General features: G+C 42.5%; 1 pseudogene; it reads left to right on the top strand.

The window, feature by feature from the left end:
- The first annotated feature begins 3,495 nt into the window (after nucleotides 1-3,495).
- LOC115194925 (E3 ubiquitin-protein ligase RNF170-like) lies at nucleotides 3,496-8,966 on the top strand (annotated as a pseudogene).
- The last annotated feature ends 1,770 nt before the right edge of the window (nucleotides 8,967-10,736 follow it).

Consider the following 10,736-nt stretch of genomic DNA (forward strand, 5'->3'; position numbering starts at 1 on the left):
GTTCATATTTATATCAAAAAACAGCTTTTACATTAGCATGTGACGTTCAGAACTAGCATACCCCCCGCAAACTTCTGGTGAATTTACTAAATTACTCACGATAAACGTTCACAAAAAACATAACAATTATTTTAAGAATTATAGATACAGAAATCCTCTATGCACTCGCCATGTCCGATTTTAAAATAGCTTTTCGGTGAAAGCACATTTTGCAATATTCTCAATAGATAGCCCAGCCATCACGGCTAGCTATTTAGACACCCACCAAGTTTAGCACTCACCAAAGTCAGATTTACTATAAGAAAAATGTTATTACCTTTGTTGTTCTTCGTCAGAATGCACTCCCAGGACTTCTACTTCAATAACAAATGTTGGTTTGGTTCAAAATAATCCATAGTTATGTTCAAATATCCTCTGTTTTGTTCGTGCGTTCAAGACACTATCCGAATGGTAAAGAAGGGTGACGCGCACGACACATTTCGTGACAAAAAAATTCTAAATATTCCATTACCGTACTTCGAAGCATGTCAACCGCTGTTTAAAATCAATTTTTATGCCATTTTTCTCGTTAAAAAGCGATAATATTCCGACCGGGAAAGCGTGTTTAGGTTCAAAGAGAGAGAAAATAAAAACATGGGATCCCCTCGTGCACGAGCCTCAGTCTGATGGTCCCCTGATAGACCACTTAACCAAGGCGCTAAAGTTTTTCAGCCAGTGGCTGGAATTACATCATTCAGCTTTTTCCCGGGTTCTGAGAGCCTATGGGAGCCGTAGGAAGTGTCACGTTACAGCAAAGATCCTCAGTTTTCATTAAAGAGAGCCAAGAAGAACAAGATCTTGTCAGACAGGTCACTTCCTGTAAGGAATCTTCTCAGGTTTTTGCCTGCCATATGACTTCTGTTATACTCACAGACACCATTCAAACAGTTTTAGAAACTTTAGGGTATTTTCTATCCAAAGCCAATAATTATATGCATATTCTAGTTTCTGGGCAGTAGTAATAACCAGATTAAATCGGGTACGTTTTTTTCCGGCCCGTGTAAATACTGCCCCCTAGCCCTAACAGGTTAAATAACTGTTGAATATTTTAGCAACGTTTATGATGAGTATTTCTGTAAATTGATGTGCTCATTCACCGGAAATTTTGGGAGGCAAAACATTTCTGAACATTACACGCCAATGTAAAATGGGGTTTTTGGATATAAATATGAACTTTATTGAGCAAAACATACATGTATTGTGTAACATGAAGTCCTATGAGTGACATCTGATGAAGATCATCACAGGTTAGTGATTCATTTTAGCCGTATTTCTGGTTTTTGTGACGCCTCTCCTTGCTTTGAAAATGGCTGTGTGGTTTTTCTTGTTTAGGTGCTGTCCTAACATAATCTAATGTTATGCTTTTGCCTTAAAGCCTTTTTGAAATCGGACGATGTGGTTGCATTAACGAGAAGTGTATCTTTAAAATGGGATATAATAGTTGTATGTTTAAGAAATTTGAATTATGAGATTTTTGTTGTTTTGAATTTGCCACCCTGCTATTTCACTGGCTGTTGAATAGTGCTAGCGTCCCACATGCCCCAGAGAGGTTAAATAAAGGTAAAATGAAATCAAATAAATATTAACATTGATGGGGTAGTGGAGCAGGTCAAGAGTTTCAAGTTCCTTGGTGTCCACATCACCAATGAACTATCATGGTCCAAACATACCAAGACAGTCTTGAAGAGGGCACGACAAAACCTTTTCCCCCTCAGGAGACTGAATAGATTTGGCATGGGTCCCAAGATCCTCAAAAGGTTCTACAACTGCACTATCGAGAGCATCCTGACTGGTTGCATCACCGACTGGTATGGCAACTGCTCGGCATCTGACCGTAAGGCGCTACAGAGGGTAGTGTGAACGGCAAGTGGTACCGGAGCGCCAAATCTAGGACCAAAAGGCTCCTCAACAGCTTCTTCCCCCAAGACTGCTGAAAAATTATAAAAAATCGCCACTCAACAATTTATATTGACCCCTCCCCTCCCTTTTGTACACTGCTGCTACTCGCTGTTTATTATCTATGCTTAGTCACTTCACCCCCACCTACAGTACATGTACAAATTACCTCAACTAACCTGTACCCACGCACACTGACTCGGTACTTGTGCCCCCTGTATATAGCCTCGTTATTGTTATTCTTATTGTGTTACTTTTTATTATTACTTATATTTTAGTCTACTTGGTAAATATTTTCTTAACTCTTCTTGAACTGCACTGTTGGTTAAGGGCGTGTAAGTAAGCATTTCACAGTAAAGTCTACACTTGTTGTATTTGGTGCATGTGCAAATAAAGTTTGATTTGATTTGACATACAATCTCAATTCATCTTGCATCATATCTCCTGTATTGGAGTATGTAATTTGGGAGCAGTAATACTGACACAAACATTTTTATATAAACATTTTACATTTAGGCCATTTAGCAGATGCTCTTATCTAGAGCGACTTTCAGTAGTGTGTGCATACATTTTCGTACTGGTCCCTCAAGGGCATCGAACCCTCAACCCTGGCGTTGCAAGCGCCATGACAAACTTTCTCCGACCATTATGAAATGTAATGTGGTTCCTTATTTTGCTTCCCCTTCATCCCAGAAATGGATCAGTTGGGGAAGCTGGGCTTTTCTGTCACGTCCTGGCCAGTATAAGGGTTAATTGTCATTGTAGTTTGGTCAGGACATGGCAGAGGGTATTTGGTTTATGTGGTTCGGGGTGGTGTTTTTGTAGTAAGGGCATTTGATTTAAGTATTCCGGGGTTTTTGGGCACTGTTTGAGATTCATGTAATTCTATGTTTAGTCTAGGTAGTCTGGTTCTATGTTTAGTTAATTGGGGTGGGGACTCTCAATTGAAGGCAGGTGTGGTCTATTTGCCTTTGATTGAGAGTCCCATATATTAGGGTGTGTTTGTGTTGGTCATTTGTGGGAGATTGTTTCTTGTCTAGCGTATGTGAGCCTGAGAAGACTGTCTGTATATCGTGAGTTCGTTTTGTTATTTTTGTATGTTCATTTTGAGTTTATTAAATGTTCAAGATAAACAATCTCAATCCTGCTGCATATTGGTCCTCCTTTTCCGACGATGATTTCGCCATATCGTCTGACGACGACGAAAAGCGTGACATTTTCTAACCTGTGCTCTTCTAACCTGCACAGTTTTCCCCACTGTCTAAATGTTTCAACACAATATTGAAATATTACACAATTCTAAAATAATTTAATTCAAATGATATTTAATAAATCTCTGTTAGGTTCAATGTTATTAAACTGAAGCGGAAATATTGTCATTTATTACACTGGGAGAAGGGGGCACTTAAGGGGATTCTATTCGGACAACCCACATCAGGCCCATTTTGCATGACTGCGGACAGGTTATTTGATTTACAATCTCTCTTTCTCATACTACCATAATTCCAAATGATATGTAGTGCAGGATATGAGTGGAAATAATGGAATAAAACCATTGGACTTCTAACAACGCTCAGCAGAGATTATCAACAAAAAATCCACCCAAAGAACCAGGAGCATGTGTGTGCTGTTCGGGAGCAGCTTCAGTCAGAGCAGGAAACCCCTGCTGAGCCAGGCTTAAGTGGTTCCTGTATAATTGTGTATTGGAGGTCTTGGAGCTATTAACTGGCCCATCTGTAGACAAATGGTTAAAAAGACCACTCCTCACTGCAGTAGGTCCAGGATGGGCAGGCTGAGCCAATACTCATCTTGCAGGATCTCAGCAACTACAACCGGTGGTTCTCAGGCCAGCCCAGATCTCTCATGGATCGCCCTGCGGGACATCCGGGACATTTGGACATTCCTTCCAAGATGGCGTAGCAGTTCAGACGTCCTGTCGTGTCCCGTGTATATATATATATTTACATATTTTTTCTTCACTTATCTTTTTACATTTTTTTTTATTTTTTTAAAATTTTTTATTCTAAATACTCAACCTCAAAGCACTCTCCTGCAACCCGCCTCATCAATTAAAAAAAAAAGAAAGTATTATTTACCTCATCTGAATTCCACGACAGAAGCTAGCCAGAGGTTAGCCATTTTCACTGGCTAACATTGAAGTTCAGCTAGCTACGATTAGCTGTCCTCAGCTATCCATTAGCTCGAAAAGCTATCGCCAGTTTTTGTACAGCGCGACTCAGACCAGAGCATATCGGACCTATTCTCTCTCCTTTCCTCGATTTCTACCGCAGGCTCTGGACATTTACACCTGGATCTTGCAGCTAACTAGCTGCTACCTGAGTGACTATTGGCAACGTCGGTCTCGGAATTAACACACACTATTACGGAGCTAGCTAGCTAGCTAGCCAGCTGAAGAATTCCGTCAGCCACTCGTGGGCTACTCCTGAGCTAGCCAGCTGAAGTGTCTCCTGGGCTACAACTCACCTATCCTGACCCGTTTTACTGCCGATGCGGAGCCCCATTGGGTCTTCACGACTGGATCACCGACGTTATCTGCCCGAGGGAGTTGTCCAACTGGCCCCTCCGTCGCGACGTAACCTGATCGCCCATCTGCGGCCAGCTAATCGTTAGCTGTCTTTTCGGCTGCGATCTGAATAGGTCTGTCGGACACTTTTCTTGGGCCACTATAACTAACTATTTTGCCAACTTGGACAGGTCCCCCCTTCCACACGGAACCCCACTAACCCACAGACGGAAACGCACGAGGCGGCTAAAAACAGACCTCCCTCCCATCTTCCACCAGCTTGCTACCTATGGCCCGGCTAGCTGTCTGATTCTCACTGGACCCTCTGATCACTCGGCTAAGCATGCCTCTCCTTAATGTCAATATGCCTTGTCCATTGCTGTTCTGGTTAGTGTTTATTGGCTTATTTCACTGTAGAGCCTCTAGCCCTGCTCATTATACCTTATCCAACCTCTCAGTTCCTCCACCCACACATGCTATGACATCTTCTGGTTTCAATGATATATCTAGAGACAATATCTCTCTCATAATCACTAAATGCCTAGGTTTACCTCCTCTGTACTCACATCCCACCATACCTTTGTCTGTACATTATACCTTGAAGCTATTTTATCGCCCCCAGATACCTGCTCCTTTTTCTCTCTATTCTGGACGTCACAGACGACCAATTCTTATAGCTTTTAGCCGTACCCTCATACTTATCCTTCTCTGCTCCGCTGGGGATGTAGAGGTGAATCCAGGCCCTTCAGTGCCTGGCTCCACACCTACTCCCCAGGCGCTCTCTTTTGATGACTTCTGTAACCGTAATAGCCTTGGTTTCATGCATGTTAACATTAGAAGCCTCCTCCCTAAGCTTGTTTTATTCACTGCTTTAGCACACTCTGCCAACCCGGATGTCCTAGCTGTGTCTGAATCTTGGCTTAGGAAGTCCACCAAAAACTGTGAAATCTTCATCCCTAACTACAACGTTTTCAGACAAGATAGAACGACCAAAGGGGGCGGTGTTGCAATCTACTGCAGAGATAGCTTGCAGAGTTCTGTCCTGCTATCCAGGTCTGTACCCAAACAATTTGAACTTCTACTTTTAAAAATCCACCTCTCCAAAAACAAGTCTCTCACCGTTGCCGCCTGCTATAGACCCCCCTCGGCCCCTAGCTGTGCTCTGGACACCATATGTGAACTGATTGCCCCCCATCTATCTTCAGAGCTCGTGCTACTAGGCGACCTAAACTGGGACATGCTTAACACCCCAGCCATTCTACAATCCAAGCTTGATGCCCTCAATCTCACACAAATTATTAATGAACCCACCAGGTACAACCCCAAAGCCGCAAACACTGGCACCCTCATAGATATCATCCTAACCAATGTGCCCTCTAATTACACCTCTGCTGTTTTCAACCAAGATCTCAGCGATCACTGCCTCATTGCCTGCACCCGTAATGGGTCAGCGGTCAAACGACCTCCACTCATCACTGTCAAACGCTCCCTGAAACATTTCAACGAGCAAGCCTTTCTAATCGACCTGGCCCTGGTATCCTGGAAGGATATTGACCTCATCCCGTCAGTAGAGGATGCCTGGTTATTTTTTAAAAATGCCTTCCTCTCCATCTTAAATAAGCATGCCCCTTTCAAGAAATTTAGAACCAGGAACAGATATAGCCCTTGGTTCTCCCCAGACCTGACTGCCCTTAACCAACACAAAAATATCCTGTGGCGTTCTGCATTAGCATCGAACTGCCCCCGCGATATGCAACTTTTTAGGGAAGTTAGAAACCAATACACACAGGCAGTTAGAAACGCCAAGGCTAGCTTTTTCAAACAGAAATTTGCTTCGTGCAACTCCAACTCTAAAAAGTTCTGGGACATTGTAAAGTCCATGGAGAATAAGAACACCTCCTCCCAACTGCCCACTGCACTGAGGATAGGAAACTCTGTCACCACCGATAAGCCCACTATAATTGAGAATTTCAATAAGCATTTTTCTACGGCTGGCCATGCTTTCCACCTAACTACCCCTACTGCATTCAACAGCACTGCACCCCCCACAGCTACTCGCCCAAGCCTCCCCCATTTCTCCTTCTCCCAAATCCATTCAGCTGATGTTCTGAAAGAGCTGCAAAATCTGGACCCCTACAAATCAGCTGGGCTTGACAATCTGGACCCTTTCTTTCTAAAATTATCTGCCGAAATTATTGCAACCCCTATTACTAGCCTGTTCAACCTCTCTTTCGTGTCGTCTGAGATTCCCATAGATTGGAAAGCAGCTGCTGTCATCCCCCTCTTCAAAGGAGGTGACACTCTTGACCCAAGTTGCTACAGACCTATATCCATCCTACCCTGCCTTTCTAAGGTCTTCGAAAGCCAAGTCAACAAACAGATTACCGACTATTTTGAATCCCAACGCTCCCTCTCCGCTATGCAATCTGGTTTCAGAGCTGGTCATGGGTGCACCTCAGCCACGCTCAAGGTCCTAAACGACATCGTAACCGCCATCGATAAGAAACATTACTGTGCTGCCGTATTCATTGACCTGGCCAAAGCTTTTGACTCTGTTAATCACCACATCCTCATCGGCAGACTTAGTAGCCTTGGTTTCTCAAACGATTGCGTCGCCTGGTTCACCAACTACTTCTCTGACAGAGTTCAGTGTGTCAAATCGGAGGGCCTACTGTCTGGACCTCTGGCAGTCTCTATGGGGGTACCACAGGGTTCAATTCTTGGGCCAACTCTTTTCTCTGTATACATAAATGATGTCGCTCTTGCTGCTGGTGAATCTCTGATCCACCTCTACGCAGACGACACCATTCTGTATACTTCTGGCCCTTCTTTGGACACTGTGTTAACAACCCTCCAGACGAGCTTCAATGCCATTCAACTCTCCTTCCGTGGTCTCCAACTGCTCCTAAACACAAGTAAAACTAAATGCATGCTCTTCAACCGATCGCTGCCTGCACCTGCCCGCCCATCCAGCATAACTTCTCTGGACGGTTCTAACTTAGAATTTGTGGACAACTACAAATACCTAGGTGTCTGGTTAGACTGTAAACTCTCCTTCCAGACTCACATCAATCATCTCCAATCCAAAGTGAAATCTAGAATTGGCTTCCTATTTCGCAACAAAGCATCCTTCACTCATGCTGCCAAACATACCCTCGTAAAACTGACCATCCTACCAATCCTCGACTTCGGCGATGTCATTTACAAAATAGCCTCCAATACCCTACTCAACAAGCTGGATGCAGTCTATCACAGTGCCATCCGTTTTGTCACCAAAGCCCCATATACAACCCACCACTGTGACCTGTATGCTCTCGTTGGCTGGCCTTCACTTCATCATCGTCGCCAAACACATTGGCTCCAGGTCATCTACAAGACCCTGCTAGGTAAAGTCCCCCCTTATCTCCGCTCACTGGTCACCATAGCAGCACCCACCTGCAGCACGCGCTCCAGCAGGTATATCTCTCTGGTCACCCCTAAAGCCAACTCCTCCTTTGGTCGTCTCTCCTTCCAGTTCTCAGCTGCCAATGATTGGAACGAACTACAAAAATCTCTAAAACTGGAAACACTTATCTCCCTCACTAGCTTTAAGCACCAGCTGTCAGAGCAGCTCACAGATCTCTGCACCTGTACATAGCCCATCTTTAATTGAGCCCAAACTACTACCTTTTCCCCTACTGTATTTATTTATTTTATTTATTTTGCTCCTTTGCACCATATTATTTATATTTTAACTTTTAACTTTCTTCAAACTACAAATCTACCATTCCAGTGTTTTTTCTTGCCATACTTTATTTACTTTGCCACCATGGCATTTTTTTGCCTTTACCTCCATTATCTCACATCATTTGCTCACATTGTATATAGTCTTATTTTTTTCTACTGCATCATTGATTGTATGTTGTTTTACTCCATGTGTAACTCTGTGTTTTTGTATGTTGTCGAACTGCTTTGCTTTATCTTGGCCAGGTCGCAATTGTAAATGAGAACTTGTTCTCAACTTGCCTACCTGGTTAAATAAAGGTGAAATAAAAAATTAAAAAAAATAAAAAAATCCCCACATTGTTGTGCCACGCCTTCAGGGAGATGTTCTCCATGGGCAACCTCTTCTGGACGTATCCTGTGTCTGGTGGGGCACTTATCTACCTGGCCTCTCCACTGGATTTCATCCCCAAGGCCCTGTTCGGCCTGATAGGCTTCATGGACAACTTTTTTTTAACCTTTATTTAACTAGGCAAGTCAGTTAAGAACAAATTATTATTTTCAATGACGGCCTAGGAACAGTGGGTTTAACTGCCTTGTTCAGGGGCAGAAGTACAGATTTTACCTTGTCAGCTCGGGATTCAATCTTGCAACCTTTCGGTTACTAGTCCAACGCTCTAACCACTAGGCTACCTGCCGCCCCAACTTCTTTGTCATCCTGCTCCTCTTCATCTATGTCTCAGACTGGCAGGTGACTCAGACTGATAGGTTGACAAACAGCCACTGGACAGGAGTATGCAATTAATCAAATACCTATTTATATAATGCCAGGTCAAACACACTGTGCCGGTCAGTGATCCTTATCTAGTGCTTTGGCCTTTAACGGGGCCCTGACAAAAGTCCCCCTGATTAAAGTCCCTATAATCAGGGGAACTTTATCAGGCGGGTGTGGGGGAGGGGATATCAACAAATTAAGTATAGTTCTTTTGGTAAGAGGAATTGGAGCAATATACAAATAAAATAAATCAACAATTTGGATTGTTTCATCACCTGATCAGATGTCATACCCGTTGAACGGGCTGATCTGAAGTTAACATTTTGTTCATATTTGCAACTATATGTAATGACTCTCGTTGGTGGTAGGAAGAGTAGACCAAAGCGCAGCGTGGAAAGTGTTCATGATTCCTTTATTCACAAAAACACTTAAACAAAATACCAAAAGGCGAAAACGAAAGTGCACAGTTCTGTCAGGCACGGTCACTAAACAGAAAACAAGATCCCACAAAAACCCAAAAGGAAAATGACAACTTATATATGATCCCAATCAGAGACAACGATAGACAGCTGCCTCTGATTGGAAACCACACTCGGCCAAAAACAAAGAAATAGAAAACATAGACTTTCCCACCCGAGTCACACCCTGACCTAGCCAAACATAGAGAATAATAAGGATCTCTAAGGTCAGGGCATGACACTATAGATCTTTCATACATTTAGGTGTGTTTGAGAAGTACAGTCCAATCTGGTATATTAAATGTGAAGTTCTCTCTCTCTCTCTCAAACATAAAAATAATAATAATAGAAATGTTACTAAACAGTCAGTTCTGTTGAACTTTGTCACCACACAGTAGTTGAGGCTTTGCATTGTTTGATTTGGTACACATGATTGCTATATTAATTAAGGAAGCAATAGCTAAATGGAATATATAATTTTGAGGACCTATCCGTATTGATTATTGTTACAGCTGAGGTAATTTGATAACACACTTGTAATAAAAAATAAATGTGTGTTGTGTTGATTAAGTATAACACTGGGGTATATTCAATATCTCTTCCCCCCTTCAACCAATGCTAGTAAAACACTAAGGACACCTTCCTAATTTGAGTTGCACCCCCCCCCTTTCCCTCAGAACAGCCTCAATTTGTCACAGCATGGACTCTGGTTGGCTGGATGTCCTTTGGGTGGTGGATCATTGTTGATACACATGGAAAACAGTTGAGCGAGAAAATACCAGCAGCGATATTCCCATACCCTGTTCAAAGGCACTTAAATCTTTTGTCTTGCAAATTCACCCTCTGAATGGTACATAATCCATATCTCAATTGTCTCAAGGCTTAACAATTATTCTTTAACCTCTCTCCTTCCGTTTATCTACTCTGATTGAAGTGGATTTAGCAAGTGACATCAATATGGTATGATAGAGTTCACCTGCATTCACCTGGTCAGTCTGTCATGGAAAGAGTAAGTGACCTTAATGTTTTGTACACTAAGTGTATAGATTACAGGAGCTGATGGTAATCAATAATATAATGTAATGTACTGTATTATAACGGATAATCAATGACATATAAATGCATACAGTAGCTGGCATCAATTCTCATACTCCCGTCTTTGTTTACAAATAAAAAAAAACAAGGACAACATGAAAAAACTTTTTTTTTTACAACACACAGACAACATTACGGTTGACCAGTCAAAAACAGCAGATATGTGACCCGTTTCAGGAAACTAGGTGTATGTCGCAAGTCACTAATTCACAGGAGAGCTGATTTGAAAGTAAACTTATTTTTTATA

This window comes from Salmo trutta, chromosome 5 (assembly GCF_901001165.1).
Source record: "Salmo trutta chromosome 5, fSalTru1.1, whole genome shotgun sequence".
Classification (NCBI taxonomy): domain Eukaryota; kingdom Metazoa; phylum Chordata; class Actinopteri; order Salmoniformes; family Salmonidae; genus Salmo; species Salmo trutta.